Here is an 18037-nt window from a genome sequence, read left to right on the forward strand (position 1 = left end):
GTGATATTTGTCTTTCTTTTTTTGACCGACTTCATACTGTATGACAGGCTCTCGGTTCATCCACCTCATTAGAACGGACTCAAATGCATTCCTTTTTATAATTGGGTAATATTCCATTGTGTGTACCACAATGTACCACAGCTTCTTTATCCATTCATCTGTCAATGGACATCTACATTGCTTCCGTGTCCTCCCTATTGTAAATAGGGCTGCAGTGAACACGGGTACACGTGTCCTTTTCAGGTAAGGTTTTCTCAGGGTATAGGCCCAGTAGTGAGATTGTTGGGTCATACGGTAGTTTTATCCCTAGTATTTTAAGCAGTCTTCATACTGTTCTCCATAGTGGCTATATCAAGTTGCATTTCTGCTAACAGTGCAGGAGGGTTCCCATTTTTCCACACATTCTCCAGCATTTATTGTTTGTGGATTTTTCTGATGATGGCCATTCTGACCTGAGTGTGGTGATACCTCATTGTAGTTTTGATTTGCATTTCTCTACTAATGAGCGATGTTGAGCATCTTTTCACGTGTTTATTAGTCATCAATGGGTCTTCTTTGGAGAAATGTCTGTTCAGGTCCTCTGCCCACTTTTTGATTGAGTTGTTTTCCTGGTTTTGAGCTGAAGGAGCTGCTTGTATGTTTTGGAGATTAATCCTTCATCAGTTGTTTCGTTTGCTAAATTTTCTCCAATTCTGAAGGTTGTTTTTTCATCTTGTTTATAGTTTCCTTCGTTGTGCAAAAGCTTTTTAGTTTACTTAATGGACAGTAACTTTTAAATAGGAGAAGGCAATGGCACCCCACTCTAGTACTCTTGCCTGGAAAATCCCATGGACGGAGGAGTCTGGTGGGCTACAGTCCATGGGGTCGCTAAGATTCGGACACGACTGAGTGACTTCGCTTTCACTTTTCACTTTCACACATTGGAGAAGGAAATGGAAACCCACTCTGGTGTTCTTGCCTGGAATCCCAGGGACAGGGGAGCCTGGTGGGCTGCCATCTATGGGGTCGCACAGAGTCAGACATGACTGAAGCGACTTAGCAGCAGCAGCAGCAACTTTTAAATAAAATCTTGCAAATATTCACAATACAGTGACAAAACCCATGTACCAACATCCTGAGTAAATGGTTGTCAATACATTGCTGTGTATAATGGTGTTTTAAGTTGATTAAAGATTAAGTTGCACACCTTTCCTTCCCATCCCCCTACCGGAGGTGACGCTCTCCCTGTATGGATGTGCCCTTTCTGCCCACATCTTTACACTGCAACATCACCTGCGGCCATAACAAAACACCAGAGTCCGGGTACTTAAACAACAAAACTTTGCTTCTGGAGATGAAGGCTGAGATCCAGGAGAGGGCACAGCTGGACTCTGGGAGGACCCACTTCCTGGCCTGAAGATGGCTTCCTTCTCATGTCACATGGAGAAAGAAGGAGCTACCTAGTGTCTTTTATAAAGGGCACCAATCTTGTCTCGGAGGCCCCACCCTCAGGACCTCATTCAAGCCCAGTCACCTCCCAAACCAGCCTCCTACTGGCTTTTCAAGCATCCTCTTGTGACACTGATTTTTTTAATTTGCTGTATTACTGATTTGGGTATATTCTGTTTACCAATCTGGTTATATGAACCAACCTAGTTTTATATAAATTGCAAGTAACTTCTTCCAACTGTGACTTACTTAACTTTATGATATTTTATTGTACAGAAGATAAATTTATTTTTAACTTTTATGTTGATATGTTATATTTTCATTTTTATTCAAGAATTTTTTTTTTAATTGCACTGCATGGCATGAGGCTCTTAGTTCCCCAACCAGGGACAGAACCTGAGCTCCCTGCAGTGGAAGCATGGAGTTTTAATCACTAAATCACCAGGGAAGTCCCAGAAGATATATTATAACTTAGGAAAGTTAATCCTTTATTTTTAACTGGTTTCTCTTATTACTTTTAAAAGACATCCTACCCTACTCTCATGATCAAAATGACTATATTGTCTTAAATTTTTGCTTTCTGAGTTTAGGTCTATAAACCATCTGGAGATGTTTTCCACAGGCATGAATGGAATTGATCAGAGACCTAATTGCAATCGTACGGCTCCCCCCAGGACCTATAGTGAAGGGCACATTCCTTTCCGGCTGTGTCACTGGGACTTGAGTCTTCCAGCAGCCACCATCTTCATCACTTGGCAGGAAGTAACTTCACTGTCTATTCCGTGGGCATGACCAAGAGTGTGAGACCAGTCTGCCCGGAAGCCTCCGATGCAGGTTGGTTTTCTGGACGGCTTTGCAATCCTCCCACCCATGGGCCCAGGGTGGTGACCGCCTTGGGCTGTTACAGGGGGACTGGTTTGGAAATCCCACCTTCATCTGCTCTGGGGACAACCCAAGACTGTCCTGCTGGCAGCATGAGTATAGGAAGAGTTTCCCTGCCCTTCTCCCCCTGCCTGTTTCTTGGACTTGGAGGTAATTCCTCCCTTTGGCCCTTCATGGGTTCTGCTCCAGGCCTCACTGGGTCCCTTCCCATCCTGGCCCAGTGGACCCTGATATGAAAGAGACGAGGGTGGACGGTGTGGTGTCACTTCCTCCCTGAGGCCCCCCTGAGTGACACCCTGTGGACGGGCACCAGCACTGCCCCCACTGGAGGCCGCCCTCCCTCACCCTGGGTGCATCATGGTCGCTGGGAGACGTCTCCTTTCCCTTTAAGAGCGGGGCTCCTGGAAGCAGGGCTGGACAGCAGCAGGGCTCCCCTGGCCACCCCAGCACAGAGCCTGGCAGTGGACACACCATCCATGTGGGAGGAACTGAAATGCAGTGAAGACACAAAGGGGACCCAGATCCTCTGGCCGCACACACACACACACACACACACACTCAGGGGACACAAGAATGAAATCCCCGCTAGGACTGGAATTTCCCTTCACCCCACTGTCTCAGCTCTGGGGTGTCATCTCCTTGCAGTCAGGAATCTGCTCCCCAAATAGCAAGGGAGGTTTATTTCAAAGGGAGAAAAGAAAGGCGCACTGATTATTTAAGTACAGTACTTTTTCTTACAAACAGAATTAACAGTGGTTTGCGGTGCTGTGGTGGGGTTTGCCCCCAGGAGAAATGTAGGTACGTTTTGCACTTAGACCATCTAGGAGATTCCTTCAGGTGAAGCCAAAAGCCGCTGCTGACTGCAGGTATCCAAGATGTTGAGCGTCTCCAGAGCTGCCCTCCAAACCCCAGGATCTGAGTCCAGCTGTAGCTCCTGGAGCTCTGAGAGTGAGTGTACGAGGAGGGTGGGGACCCTGCAGCCAGGCCCTCATCCTCCGCCCACCCTGAGTGGTGCGTGCTGATGAGAGCTGACTGAGGGGCGAGGGGCTCATGGGGGTTTGAACTTCATCCCTGCCCCGAGCGTGAATTCGGAAGATGGCAGGTACAGTCGTGTCTCCACATGCATCTCCCATTCCTTGGGCCTTCCATCACGTCAACAGGGACAGGAAGATGACCCCCAGGCCCCAGCTGCTACAGGGAGCAGGCAGAAAGCACAAGGAACCATGAGAGCTGTCTTCCTAGAAAGCCCCCTGCAGGTTCATCCACCTCTGTGTGCCCTGGCCACCCACGCCTCCCATCCCAAATACAACCAGGGTCAGCTGACTCTCCCCTCGGGCGGTTTCACCAAGCTCCCAAATTAACAGGGTGGACTCATTTTTGACTCACACTTGAAGCTCCACTATTTACAATTCCGTAATGCTGGAAAATCCAGCTTTTTCAAGTAATGCAAAGACATCTGCTTCATAATCATTCCTAAAATGACAGTCAGAAATGCCCATCACATGAATATTAGGTCGGCGAGAGATTGGACTGCAAGGAGATCCAACCAGTCCATTCTGAAGGAGATCAGCCCTGGGATTTCTTTGGAAGGAATGATGCTAAAGCTGAAACTCCAGTACTTTGGCCACCTCATGTGAAGAGTTGACTCATTGGAAAAGACTCTGATGCTGGGAGGGATTGGGGGCAAGAGGAGAAGGGGACGACAGAGGCTGAGATGGCTGGTTGGCATCACTGACTCGATAGACGTGAGTCTGAGTGAACTCCGGGAGTTGGTGAAGGACAGGGAGGCCTGGCGTGCTGCGATTCATGGGGTCACAAAGAGTCGGACACGACTGAGCGACTGAACTGAACTGAACTGAGAGATTTGGTTTCACCTGATGAGAGTTTCTGTTAAGGGTTTAGTTCCAGACGTCTAGTTCAGCATCAGGCAGGTATGAAGCACCATGGGACACACGGGGGACTTCTGCCCAAGCATGACTCCCAACACCTGTCCCCACTCCAGACCTGGGTCTGACCAGATGGTCTTCAAGGTCCCTCCTGCATCAGGAGACCTGCCTGCTCACCTGCCAAGTTACATGCAGCAATTCTGATCCGTGACAAGTTGCTTTTAACATAGGTCATTGTTTCTAGCAAGAAGTTGTAGAGAACAGCAGGCTTTTTCTGAGTCTGCAAAAAGAGATCCTGCAGACTGGCTACTCACAGATGGCGGTCATCTGCTCACAGATGCCTATCCATCTGATGCTAGAGGGTCTGCCCAGAGAGGACAAGTGCTCATCTCAAAGTCACCCAGGAGAGTAGCAGGTAGGCAACTTAAGGACCTTCAGGTTTCCGTTACTCTTCTCTGGCCCAGAGAGATCACACTCGCCCACAGTATGCACTGTCCGATAGGGTAGCCACTGGCCACACGTGGGCCTTGAGCACCTGAAGCGTGGCTTGCTGTTGTTCAGCCACTCAGTTGTGTCCAACTCCCTGGGACCCCATGGACTGCAGCACGCCAGGCTTCCCTGCCCTTCACTATCTCCGGAGTTTGCTCAAACTCAAGTCCATGGATTTGATGATTCCATCCAATCAACGAGGCTAGTCTGAATTAAGTGTAAAGTGCCTCCTGGATACTGAAGACGTTATCCCAAACAGCTAAACTATTACATTAATAATTGTCTATTGATTGCCTGTTGAAATGGCAATGATTTGGAACTACTGGGTTAAATAAAATCTATTATTAAATTTGGTTTAACCTCTTTTCATGTTTTTCAACATAAATCTTAAAGATGGGTGTTTGGTTTGCATTCTCTTTCTGTCGGACAGAGCTGGTCTCGACACCTCATGTCTAGCAGGATCACAGGATGAAGCCCCAAGCCCCGGGGGCTGGGCCCTGTCTCAGCTTCCTCACCAGGACGGAGCACAGGGTCATCTGGAAACCGGTCATCTCCTTGGGGGCAGCGACATCACTGTGGTCCGTGGAGCTCTCCAGGGCCTTCCAGCCCCAGAAGTGCACACACTGAAACATGGTAGCCACGCAGGCCTGGAGGACACAGGACAGGATGGCAGGAGAGGCGGCAGGCGGCCCCGGGGGGCCACACGAGGGGTGGGGCTGGGGGCTGGCACTCCATCAGTAAGCTAGGGGGCAGCCCCCCAAAGGCCTCAGGAAGCCAAAGAAGGGCGGGCTGATGAGCCCCAGGGGGCTGCCTGGGACTCAAACCCTACTGGCCCGTGTGACACCTTGGACACGTTTACTGAGAAGCCCCATGGGCGCAGGTGCAGCCCCAGTGCCCCCTCAGCCATTGGCCAGCACTGGGTGCCCTCAGCAGCCCTGTCGGGACCTACCACCTCCAGGAGCCTGGGGTTTGGGGCCTGGCTGCAACTCCCCCAGATCCCCTCTCCCCAGATCTCCCTCGCCCCATCCCCTGCAGTAACCAGGTCACTGGTCTCTGGCCTCTGCTGAGGTTGGGCCACAGGAAGGTACTGGAATGGAGGGCAGGGAAGGAGGTTGGGGTGTCTGCTCCCCCAGGAGCAGGAGAGGCAACAGCACCCATGGGGGCCCCGGCCGTGCTGGCCTCTCCTCTTTGTGGCTCCTTCATTAAGGCCTTTCATCCCCTTTGGGGGTAGGCAGTCACTTTCTTCCCTGAAGCCCTGCCTCCAGAAAAGTTGCTGATAAAACACTAAAGGATTGTGAACTTTTGATAGAGGCAGTGAGGATAATGAAAGTCATGTCCGACTCTGAGACTCCATGGACTGTACCTCTGTCCATGGGATTCTCCAGGCAAGAATACTAGAGTGAGTAGCCATTCCTTCTCCAGGGGAACTTCTTAATCCAGGGATCGAACATGAGTCTCCTGAATTGAAGGCAGATTATTTTGGGGGACTCCAAAATCACTGCAGATGGTGATTGCAGCCATGAAATTAAAAGACTCTTACTCCTTGGAAGGAAAGTTATGACCAACCTAGAGAGCATATTAAAAAGCAGACACATTACTTTGTCAACAAAGGTCCGTTTAGTCAAGGCTATTGTTTCTCCAGTAGTCATGTATGGATGTGAGAGTTGAACTATAAAGAAAGCTAAAAGCCAAAGAATTGATGCTTTTGAACTGTGGTGTTGGAGAAGACCCTTGAGAGTACCTGGACTGCAAGGAGATCCAACCAGTCCATCCTAAATGAGATCAGTCCTGAGTGTTCATTGGAAGGACTAATGCTGAAGCTGAAACTCCAATACTTTGGCCACCTGATGTGAAGAACTGACCCATTTGAAAAGACCCTGATCCTGGGAAAGATTGAGGGCAGGAGGAGAAGGGGACGACAGAGGATGAGATGGTTGGATGGCATCACCAACTCAATGGTCATGATCAGGTAAACTCCAGGAGTTGGTGATGCACAGGGAGGCGTGGCTGTTGCAGTCCATGGGGTCACAAAGAATTGGACGTGACTGGGCGACTGAACTGAACTGAACTGAAGAGCCTTGGTTGGGGGGCTGAGAGCACCATTCTAAGAGGCTTCCAGAGAGCTGAAGATGGAGCAAGGGCACCTCACCTGCCAGGCACCGATCTGCCAGAACTGCTCCGACTCCTGGATCCTCTCTTCAAAGTCATGGAGCATGCCCAGCACCGTCTTCGCCTGGCCCCGGGCACACAGGCCAAAGCACAGGATGACGCCCTGTGGGGAGACCCAGCAGGCAGGTTGAGGGTGGGGATGCTGGGGAGCACCCCGCCCTCACACAGATAAACGCACAGGTGCGCACACAGCACATTCTCCTGAGAGAGTCATTTCCTAGGCAGGTTGATAGGGAGTCTAGGGGTCCCCAAGGAGAGAGGGGTCTGGAATTCTCAAGGAGGAAGAAAGGACAAACTTTTTTTCTTTCTCCACAGTCCTTAGGATTATATAACAATAATGTATCCTGCCTAAGGACAGTCTTTGGATTCAACCTTCTGTTATCTTAAAATGTTAATTATGGGAGTAGACCTCGTCTTTACAAGGATGTATCTTGCCTGAGGACAGTGTTATCTTAAAATGTAAATTATGGGAGTAGGTCTGATGAGGTCTTTACAACCTCCAGATATTCTCTGGATTATATAACTTCACTGTTAACACTAGCAAGCAGGTACTCTTTCTGCCCCCTTCTGATGCCTATGTCAGAAGCTTTTTTATCTCCTTTATACTTTAATAAAACTTTATTACACAAAAGCTCTGAGCAATCAAGCCTCGTCTCTGGCCCCGGATTGAATTCTTCTCCTCCGGGGGCCAAGAATCCCGGTGTATTCGCGTGATTCAACAACAACCTTTCATCTTGGGAGCTCATCCGGGATCCTTCAAGACAAGGTAAGGATACTTGGAGCTTTAGTTCTTCGTTCTCTTAGCGAACACGTTTTCTGCCGTGCTTTACTAACTCTACGGTGTGCTTGTGTGAATGAATGACATGCCCTGCGTGAAGCAAGTAAGGAGCCCTGCTCTGAGGTTCCACGGTGATCTCATACGGCTTATGGCAGAAACCTGTCAGGCGTTATACCGACCTGCCAATGCCGAGAGGCACCCAATGTCTCCTTCAGGAGCCGACCAGAAATGGGCAAAGCATGTGGACCAAACTCTCCTTTCTCGGTCAAACTTTTTGGTCTCTTTGACCATTTCATAACTCCTTGGGAATTAGAAGTTCTAACCTAATCTATCGGATCATAGACTTTCAAGGGACTTGTGATCTATACTGTTATTGTGTACTGCCGCTTAGGTCCCAAACTTAGATTGGTAGTCAAGAAAGCGCCTAGCCTTGCTAGGAATCGAAACTTCGGAAGCTAGATGGAGCTCTAGCTCCCAGAACATCTCTGAGGTTAAAGGTTACTCAGATTGGGACTACAGTGGGTTTTTTTCCTTTGGTAACGCTGGCTCTTAGTAGATCAGAGGAGGCTGTTATACTGATGTGGTGATGCTTGGAAAGAACATCTCAGTTTTATGTTAGTGTCAGTCTTATTGTAGTCAGGAAATACTCAGGGTTGTGCACAGGCACTCAGGTGACAAATGTTTCCCACAGCGGTCTTAGCTTGAGAGGCATTCCGGAAGGTTACTCTGATTCACCCCGGGTGACATCAGAGGCAAGCAAGGTTAAGGGTGAAGAGCTGGACGTCAAGTAGGGATGCTATCAAGTCTACCCCTGGTACATCCCCACCCCATCCCGGTGGTAGAACCGGGAGGGACGAGTACGGCGCCTGCGTCGGTAAGGGACAGACTAAGTCCGACCAGGAAGGAAAAGCTTTTGGTGTAACGTCTGTCTACACCCCCACCTAGAGCAGGGAGGGACGCCTCCGGTAGAAAAATGGTGCTGGTCGCTTTTTTCTCTCTTACAGATGGGAGCTAACAATTCCAGCCTCACTCCTTTGAACTGTATCCTGAAAAACTGGGATAGATTTGATCCCCAGGGCTTAAAGAAGACACACCTGGTCTTCCTATGTGATACTACATGGCCACGGTATCCATTGGAGGATGGCGAACGGTGGCCAGTTGGAGGGTCTCTTAAGTATAATACTGTTCTACAATTAGACTGGTTCTGTAAGGAACAAGGGAAATGGGTAGAAGTAGCATATGTGTTGCCCTTTTTCTCTCTGCGAAATATGCCAGACTTATGTCCTAAGGGTATAGATTTGGGCGTGAAATCTTCAGCTCCCTCCTGTCCTCTTACTTTGCCCCCATACCTGGGACTCCAAACTGGGATTCAAACTGCCCACATGGAGGTCCAAACAACTCCTGTCTCAGTACGACCTCAGACTACTCTGGTTTCAGTAGAAACTCAGACCATCGAAGTAAGAGATGAGATGGAGGACAGGAGACAAAGAGAAGAGGAGAAACAGGTTTCTCCAATCTATCCCTGGGATCATATGCGCAGAGCGGCCAGAGAGACTGAGGAACAGCCACACAAGCTGTTGCCTCTTTATGAAACACCCACCGGGAGAAAGTCTGTGAGAGTTAATAAGCCTTTCTCTTATTAAGAAATACAAATTATCAAGGAGGATCTGGGAGACTATTTAGAGGACCCAGAAAAATATATCAGAGCTTTTAAAGGTGTTACTCTGCTTTATGACCTCACTTGGAAGGATGTGATGTATATCTTGGGACAAACCCTGACTCCTGAGTCAAAGACTCGAGTTTTGGGAAAAGCGGTTGCTTATGGAGATGAATGGCTTGGTAATGAATCAGTAGGGAAGAGGGAGAACGAGATAGCGGCCCTCCCCACTGGGAATCAGGCGGTCCCAACTATAGAACCAGACTGGGACTACAACACAGCTAAAGGAAGATGGGATCAGAGTCATTTTGTTAGATGTATTCTTGAAGGACTTAGGCAGGCGCGTTCTAAGCCTTTAAACTATGGCAAATTGGCAGACATAGAACAGGAGAAGGAAGCTCCTGGTAAATTCCTAGATAGACTGAGAGAAGGCCTTCCCAGATTCACTGAGATTGATCCCGAAAGTGAAGAGGGAAAAGTGATCTTAAAGGATAGATTTCTCACTCAGTCGGCTCCAGATAGCCGCCGTAAGCTATTAAAGCAGGCGTATGGACCAAATCAGTCTTTAGATACTCTGTTACAACTGGCTCAGACAGTCTATTATGGTAGGGAATATGAGGAAAAGAAAGAAAGGCAAAAAAGGACAAAGAAAAAGGCAGAAGCCTTCGCCATGACTATGAAAAACGTTCTTAAACAGCCTGAGAAAAATGCCCAGAGGGACCCAGGTAAAAAGGGATGGGCTTGGTATTACTGTGGAAAGGAGGGACATCTCAAGCGGGATTGCCCTCAGGCATTTAAGCCACCCCCAGCTGCATGTCCGGTCTGCAAAGGACCACACTGGAAGAGAGAATGCCCCCAAAGGCGTAGGTCTCCGGGGTCAGACTCTCAAGACAATCAGGACTGAAGGTGCCCGGGGGTCCCCACACAAGCTCCCATCCTAATTACACCTGAGGAACCCCGGGTATTAATAAATTGTGGGGGGCCAATCCATCGATTTCCTTTTAGATACTGGGGCAACTTATTCTGTGCTTACTGAAGCCCCTGGCCCACTTTCTTCCCGATCCGCTTCCCTAATGGGTCTGTCTGGACGAGCCAAAAGATATTATTTCAGTTATTCTTTATCTTGCAACTGGGATTCTGTGCTGTTTTTACACGAGTTTCTGATCGTGCCAGAACCTCCCTCACCCCTTTTGGGAAGGGATATACTGAGCAAGGTCCATGCCTCTGTTTTCATGAATATGGAGCCCTTCCTTTCTCTCCCTTTAGTTGAACAAAATGTAAATTCTAGAGTACGGGCTGATGGAAAATCTGTGGGTCGAGCACAAAATGCTATTCCTGTAGTTGTTAAGCTCAAAGACCCACATGTATTTCCACATAAGAAGCAGTATCCACTGAAACCTAGTTAAGGAAGGGTTAAAACCCATCATCGAAAATTTAAAGGAGCAGAGACTATTAATTCCCTGTAACAGTCCTTGCAACACTCCTATTTTGGGTATAAAGAAATCGAATGGTAAATGGAGACTAGTTCAAGATTTAAGAATAATAAATGAGGATGTAATTCCTTTACACCCCGTGGTGCCTAATCCTTATACTCTTATACTCTATTGTCTGAAATTCCTGAACGGGCCAAATATTTCTCAGTAATTGATTTAAAGGATGCCTTCTATTCAGTGCCTTTGGCGGAAGAAAGTCAATTCCTATTTGCCTTTGAAGACCCTACGCAGCCAGCTTCTCAGTTAACCTGGACAGTTTTGCCCCAGGGATTTCGTGACAGTCCTCACTTATTCGGACAAAGTTTGTCACGAGATTTACAAAACTTTAATAGCTCTGAAGCAGTGGTGTTACAATATGTAGATGATATTTTGCTCTGTGCTGAGACAGAGGAAGCTTGTTCGTGAGCCTCAGAAGATTTCTTAAACTTTCTGGCAGATTGTGGTTACAAGGCATCAAGAGAAAAGGCTCAGCTTTGTCAACCATCGGCTAGATATCTGGGCCTAATCATATCAGAAGGGACTAGGGCCATAGGCCCTGAGAGAATTAAACCTATACTAAATCATCCCCTACCTATGACTTTAAGACGATTGAGAGGATTTTGGGGAATCACAGGTTACTGTCGCATTTGGATTCTGGGTTATGGGGAACTTGCCCAGCCTTTATATAAACTTATAGCTGAAACTCAGCAGGCCCAAACCGACAAACTGGTTTGGTCTCCAGAAACTCAAAAGGCTTTTAAGGTTCTTCAGACTGCTCTCCTGCAAGCTCCAGCTCTGAGCTTACCCACAGGGTCAGAATTTGTTTGTCACTGAAAGAAAAGGTGTGGCATTGGGAGTTTTGACACAACCCCAAGGGCCTCACCAGCAACCTATTGCTTATCTAAGTGGAGAATTAGATGTAGTTTGCAGTGGGTGGCCCCACTGCCTAAAAATAATTGGGGCAGCGGCTTTATTAGCACCTGAAGCTTTAAAAATAATTAATGGACGAAACCTTACTGTACTGACTTCTCACGATGTGAGTGGAATCTTAAATTCTAAGGTTAATATTTGGATGACAGACAGTAGGCTTCTTAAGTATCAGTCATTGTTATTAGAAGGACCAATAACTAAGCTTAAAGTTTGTGGAAATTTAAATCCTGCCACTTTCCTTCCTGAGAAGGAAAATGAAACACCTGATCACAATTGTTCTCAATTCCTAACTTTAAACTATGCAGCTCGGGAGGATCTAAAGGATACCCCATTAGACAATCCTGACATGGAAATATTTACAGATGGCAGTTCTTTTGTTCAGGATGGAAAGCGTAAAACAGGTTACGCCGTGGTGACTGCTGAACAGGTTTTGGAAGCAAAATCTCTCCCCCAGGAAACCAGTGCTCAGTTAGTGGAGCTTGCAGCTCTGACCCAAGCTCTAGAGTTAAGCAAAGGGCAGTGGATGGGCCTGATAACCAATGTGAGCTTACTTCTGCTGACTCCAAATATCCTGAGTCTGCCGTTGGATCCTCAAGACAATGTCTTCCTGTCCTGGGCTCACTCCTATGCTACATTCCACAATCGGTCTAACTGCTGGGTCTGCGGAGAGCTCCCCTCTTCATCAGTGGAAGGCTTCCAGAGGTAGACATCTCCACTTCAAGGAAAAGACTTTCTCCAAGTCTATGAATATCTTCGACAACAATCACATGCGATGCCTCTTCTTCATCTGATGACATCTACCAACCCTAAAATGGACTGGTGCAACACGTTGCACTTTAACTATGGACATAATGTGACTTTTAATTTCGATTTTAACTTGTTTTAATGACTATGTTGCCTGCATCTGTAACTGTATAACTGGATTTGTTTCTAGCCGCATGAAAGCTTTTAAGTTACAAATGGTTGCTCAAACTCCTGCTACTGCTGTAGCTTTCCCCAGATATCCTCAATATGAGGATTAGGAGAATATGTTGCCTCACCAATTTAGGAAAAACGCCCCTTGTCAGCTCGGAAGTAGTTATGGAACGAGAACGGTGCCCCTTTTCCCTAGGCAACATAATTCTCCTAAAAGAAAAGGGGGGAATGAGTCATTTCCTAGGCAGGTTGATAGGGAGTCTAGGGGTCCCCAAGGAGAGAGGGGTCTGGAATTCTCAAGGAGGAAGAAAGGACAAACTTTTTTTCTTTCTCCACAGTCCTTAGGATTATATAACAATAATGTATCCTGCCTAAGGACAGTCTTTGGATTCAACCTTCTGTTATCTTAAAATGTTAATTATGGGAGTAGACCTGGTCTTCACAAGGATGTATCTTGCCTGAGGACAGTGTTATCTAAAAATGTAAATTATGGGAGTAGGTCTGATGAGGTCTTTACAACCTCCAGATATTCTTTGGATTATATAACTTCATTGTTAACACTAGCAAGCAGGTACTCTTTCTGCCCCCTTCTGATGCCTATGTCAGAAGCTTTTTCTATCTCCTTTATACTTTAATAAAACTTTATTACACAAAAGCTCTGAGCGATCAAGCCTCGTCTCTGGCCCCGGATTGAATTCTTCTCCTCCGGGGGCCAAGAATCCCGGTGTATTCGCGTGATTCAACAACAACCTTTCACTCCCAAGGCCCGGAGGGGACCCCGGGGCACCCTCACCTCCCGGTCGAAGTCGTTGCTGTAGTCCGTCTTGTACAGCAGCTCCAGCAGCAGCACCTCCACCTTGTCGGCCTCCAGGCCTGTGGCCAGGGTGAAGCTCAAGGCCCGGTACAGAAAGCCCTGGCGAGGCGGAAGGGACAGAGGGAGCTTCAAGCCGCCAACCCGGCCCTCTGGGGTCACTGCCAAGGGGAGGTCTCTACTCGTCCCTCCAGATTTTTAAAAAATACGTTTGTATATTTTCAAAAACAAGTATCCAGGTTAGTCTGAGAGGTTAGGCTGTAGCAGGGCAGGCATGTTACCAAGAGAGGGGGCCAAGTTTCTCTCCTATATAAACTGAGAGGTGGGATGTTTGCATCTTGGTGAGTCATCTTTGCATCTCCTCACGGTCCAATTTTGGTACTTCTGCCTCTATTCTTTCCCCATTGTTGGATTACTTCTCTCATTTTTTGTTTAAAAGGACATTGTGTGTACATTTGGGAAAAAATAGCAAGAACAGACATCAGTTCAGTTCAGTTCAGTCACTCAGTCGTGTCCGACTCTGCAACCCCATGAACAGCAGCACGCCAGGCCTCCCTGTCCATCACCAACTCCCAGAGTCCACCCAAACCCATGTCCATTGAGTCAGTGATGCCATCCAACCATCTCATCCTCCATCATCCCCTTCTTCTTCTGCCCTCAATCTTTCCCAGCATCAGGGTCTTTTCAAATGAGTCAGCTTTTTGTATCAGGTGACAAAAGTATTGGAGTTTCAGCTTCAACATCGGTCCTTCCAATGAATATTCAAGACTGATCTCCTTTAGGATGGACTGGTTGGATCTCCTTGCAGTCCAAGGGACGCTCAAGAGTCTTCTCCAGCACCACAGTTCAAAAGCATCAATCCTTCGGCGCTCAGCTTTCTTTAGAGTCCAACTCTCACATCCATACATGACTACTGGAAAAACCATAGCCTTGACTAGACAGACCTTTGTCCATCTAAAAACCAGGACTGTCTCTGCTTTTTAATATGCTGCCTAGGTTGGTCATAACTTTCCTTCCAAGGAGTAAGCATCTTTTAATTTCATGACTGCAATCACCATCTGCAGTGATATGGGAGCCCAGAAAAATAAAGTCAGCTACTGTTTCCCCATCTATTTGCCATAAAGTGATGGGAGGAGGCCATGATCTTAGTTTTCTGAATGTTGAGCTTTAAGCCAACTTTTTCACTTTCCTCTTTCACTTTCATCAATAGGCTCTTTAGTTCTTCAATATTATCGCATTTCATCTGCACATCAACTTTAAATGCAAATAGGTATTTTGAGACAAGCAAACTAGCAGGAATTAGTAGGACCGGGGCTTAAAATCAAGCAGTCAAAAGGCCAAAACATAATACAGAAACAATACCATCACAAATCAAAAAAGACTTCTAAAAAATGGTCCACATTAAAAAAGAATCTTAAAAAAAGAATAAAACCAAGCATAGCCTGAGGCTGTGCTTGGTTCACTCCAAGCATAGCATGGATCACTCCTGTGGTCCATTTCCCCAGTGTCTCATTTCTCTTTTGATTTTATTCATAGTGATTTCATCTGGTCATGCAGACAATTTTCATTTTCACAGAGTACAGTCTCTTTCTTTTCCTTTGTCTTTCTAAAAGATTCTTTTTATGCATATGAAGGTCTGTTCTATTCCGTGGTAAGTCTATAAAAATATTCATCAGTATATTCTTCCCGTCACTCCATGGTTGTATTTCATTTCATTCACTTACATCTTTGTTCTGGGAGAATAAATCCTTCTCTAATGAGCTTTTTAAAAAATATGCTCTTAGCTATTATTCTCTTACATTTTTTTCATTAGGGCAAACGTGGAAATAATCTCGTCAAATAAAACTGTCAGATTTCCACAAATTTCCCTTTTGGGAAAATTAGAAGTAAATTGCGTTGCAGATTTTTTTTTTTTTTTTGGCCGCATCACTTGCTGAGCAGGGTCTTAGTTCCCTGACGAGGGATCAAACCCTTCCCTGCTGCAGTGGAAGCACGGAGTCCTTACAGTGGACGCCAGGGAAGTCCCTGCATTGCAGGTTAACTTGAGAAAAAAGGACACCTGAGCACACTGAGCCTTCCTGTCCAAGAAGCAGAGAGTGTACGTTTGGTCAGGCTTTCTCCCAGCCTCTCTGCCCCTTCTGTAGTTTGGGGTCCCCATCTTGGTCCCACGTGTTTCATACACTCACTATTTTATTTGCTTACATATTTTATATTGTGTTGCTGCTTTGAATAGGGTCTCTTTTCATTACGCCATATTTTTGTTTTGTTTGTTTATAGGAGAGATGATGGTTTTGCCTGTCACTTTTGGGGAAAGAATGACTCTATCTACCGGAATTACAAATCTGGAGGCTTCAGCAGCCTTGCTCCCCGTACCCCCAGAGGATGCCTGTCTGAGTGATGAAGAGTCTGGGAGAGTCCTGAGGAAATTCCTTAAGACACTGTATCCAGTCGTGACTTTTTAAGCTATCTGAGCCAATGAAACCGTATTTATTTGTTTACTTTCCTTTAAGCTAGGTGAGTTATTGTAATAAGGTTGAATTATATGCATTGGCTTACTAAATACTACATACAAGTTAACTGACATCTGATAAAATCTTGTACCCATAAATCTATAGCATTTAACTACAGAAGATATACATTGCTGTGTATATTTTACATATGGTATTATGAAGGGTGCATATTTGAACAAATGAAAACTTAAGTTGATACTTTTAAAAATCTTTTTTAAACATTTTTCAGTTCAGTTCAGTCACTCAGTCGTGTCCGACTCTTTGTGACCCCATGAATCGCAGCACGCCAGGCCTCCCTGTCCATCACCAACTCCCAGAGTTCACTCAGACTCACGTCCATCGAGTTGGTAATGCCATCCAGCAATCTCATCCTCTGTCGTCCCCTTCTCCTCCTGCCTCCAATCCCTCCCAGCATCAGAGTCTTTTCCAATGAGTCAACTCTTCACACGAGGTGGCCAAAGTATTGGAGTTTCAGCTTTAGCATCATTCCCTCCAAAGAACACCCAGGGCTGATCTCCTTCACAATGGACTGGTTGGATCTCCTTGCAGTCCAAGGGACTCTCAAGAGTCTTCTCCAACACCACAGTTCAAAAGCATCAATTCTTCGGCGCTCAGCTTTCTTTAAACATCTTTATTGAAGTATAAATCACATACCGCTAAATGAGCCCATTTAAGTTTTACAAATTTTAAGCTCACACATTCACCAAGTTGTGCGATGGCCATCACAGCCAAGGTTAGGACATTTTCATCACCCCCCAAAAAGAAATCCTGTACACACTGGCAATCACCCCACATTCCCCTCATCCGTGACAACCACCCGTCTAATTTTCTTTCTCATTAGATTTGCCTGCTCTGGATATTTCAAATAAGTAGAACCATATCATTCATGGGCCTTTGCATCTGGCTCCTTCACTTAGTGTAATGCTTTCAAGGATCATCCTTTCTGTAGCAGATGTAAGCACTTCACTCCTTTTCATGGCTGAATAATACTCTGTTGTATGGATAGAGCACATTTTGTTTACTCATCATCGACTGATGAACACTTGAGTTTTTTCCACGTTTTGGCTATCCGAATGATGTTTCTCTGAATATTTACATACAAGCTTTTGTGTGGACATATGTTTTCATTTCTTCTTGGCATATATAATTAAGAGCATAATTGCCAGGTCATAGGTAGCTCCAGATTTAACATTTCAAGGAAATGGCAATCTGTTTTTCAAAAACACTGTACCATTTTGTATTTATACCAGCAATATATCAAAGTTCCAGTTTTTCCATACTCTTGTCAATATTTGTTATTATCTGTGTTTTTGATTTCAGCCATCCTTGTGAGTGTGGAGTAATGTCTTGCGGTTTTGATTTGCATTTCCCTAATGGTAATGATCTTGAATATGTTTTCATGTGATTACTTTCCATTTGTATATCTTTCCTTCACCCATTTTTAAATTGGCTTATTTGTCATTGTATTAATGAGTTCTAAGAGTTCTTTATATATTCTAGACACAAGTCCCTTCTCAAGGACTAGATTTGCAAATATTTTCTCTCATTCATTGGGTTGTCTTTTCACTTTCTAGATGGTACTATTTTTAGCACAAAACTTTTTAGCTTTGATAATGTCCAGTTTATCTATTTTTTCTTTCATCACTTTTGCTTTTGGGTGTTATTTCTCAGAAGACTTTGCTCAAGCCAAGATCATGAAGATTTATATTTATGTTTCACTCTAAAATTTTTATAGTTTTACCTTTTGTATTTACATATATGGTCCATTTTGAGTTAATTTTTGTGTATGGTATGAGGAAGGGGCCCAACTTCATTCTTTTGTAAGTGGCTATGCAGTCTTCCCAGCATCATTTGTTGCAAGGACTACTCCTTCCCCACTGAATTGTCTTGGCACTCTTGTTGAAAATCAATTGACAGTGAATGTGAGGTCTGTTTCCAGACCCTCGATTCGATTCCATCAACCTGTTACCTGTCCTGATGCCAGGATCGCCCTGTCTTGTTTACTGTAATTCTGCAAGAAGTCTTGAAATTGCAAAATCCGAGTCTTCCAACTTTGTTCGTTTTTAAATCATAACGGTGTTGGCTATTCTGTGCCCCTTATATTTTGACA

General features: G+C 45.7%; 1 long non-coding RNA gene across 2 annotated transcripts; it reads left to right on the forward strand.

The window, feature by feature from the left end:
• The first annotated feature begins 6289 nt into the window (after positions 1–6289).
• On the forward strand, positions 6290–18037 carry LOC147374913 (uncharacterized). 2 transcript variants are annotated; one of them, XR_015155121.1, is made up of 3 exons: positions 6290–7620; positions 15695–15931; positions 17248–18037. It is a non-coding gene; the product is annotated as an uncharacterized LOC147374913 (long non-coding RNA). The 2 variants fall into 2 exon arrangements; XR_015155117.1 differs by lacking the exon at positions 17248–18037 and having other exon boundaries at positions 15695–16341.

This window comes from Bos grunniens, chromosome 3 (assembly GCF_055505025.1).
Source record: "Bos grunniens cultivar Pamir isolate PY7600 chromosome 3, Bosgru_T2T1.0, whole genome shotgun sequence".
NCBI classification, from domain to species: Eukaryota; Metazoa; Chordata; class Mammalia; order Artiodactyla; family Bovidae; genus Bos; species Bos grunniens.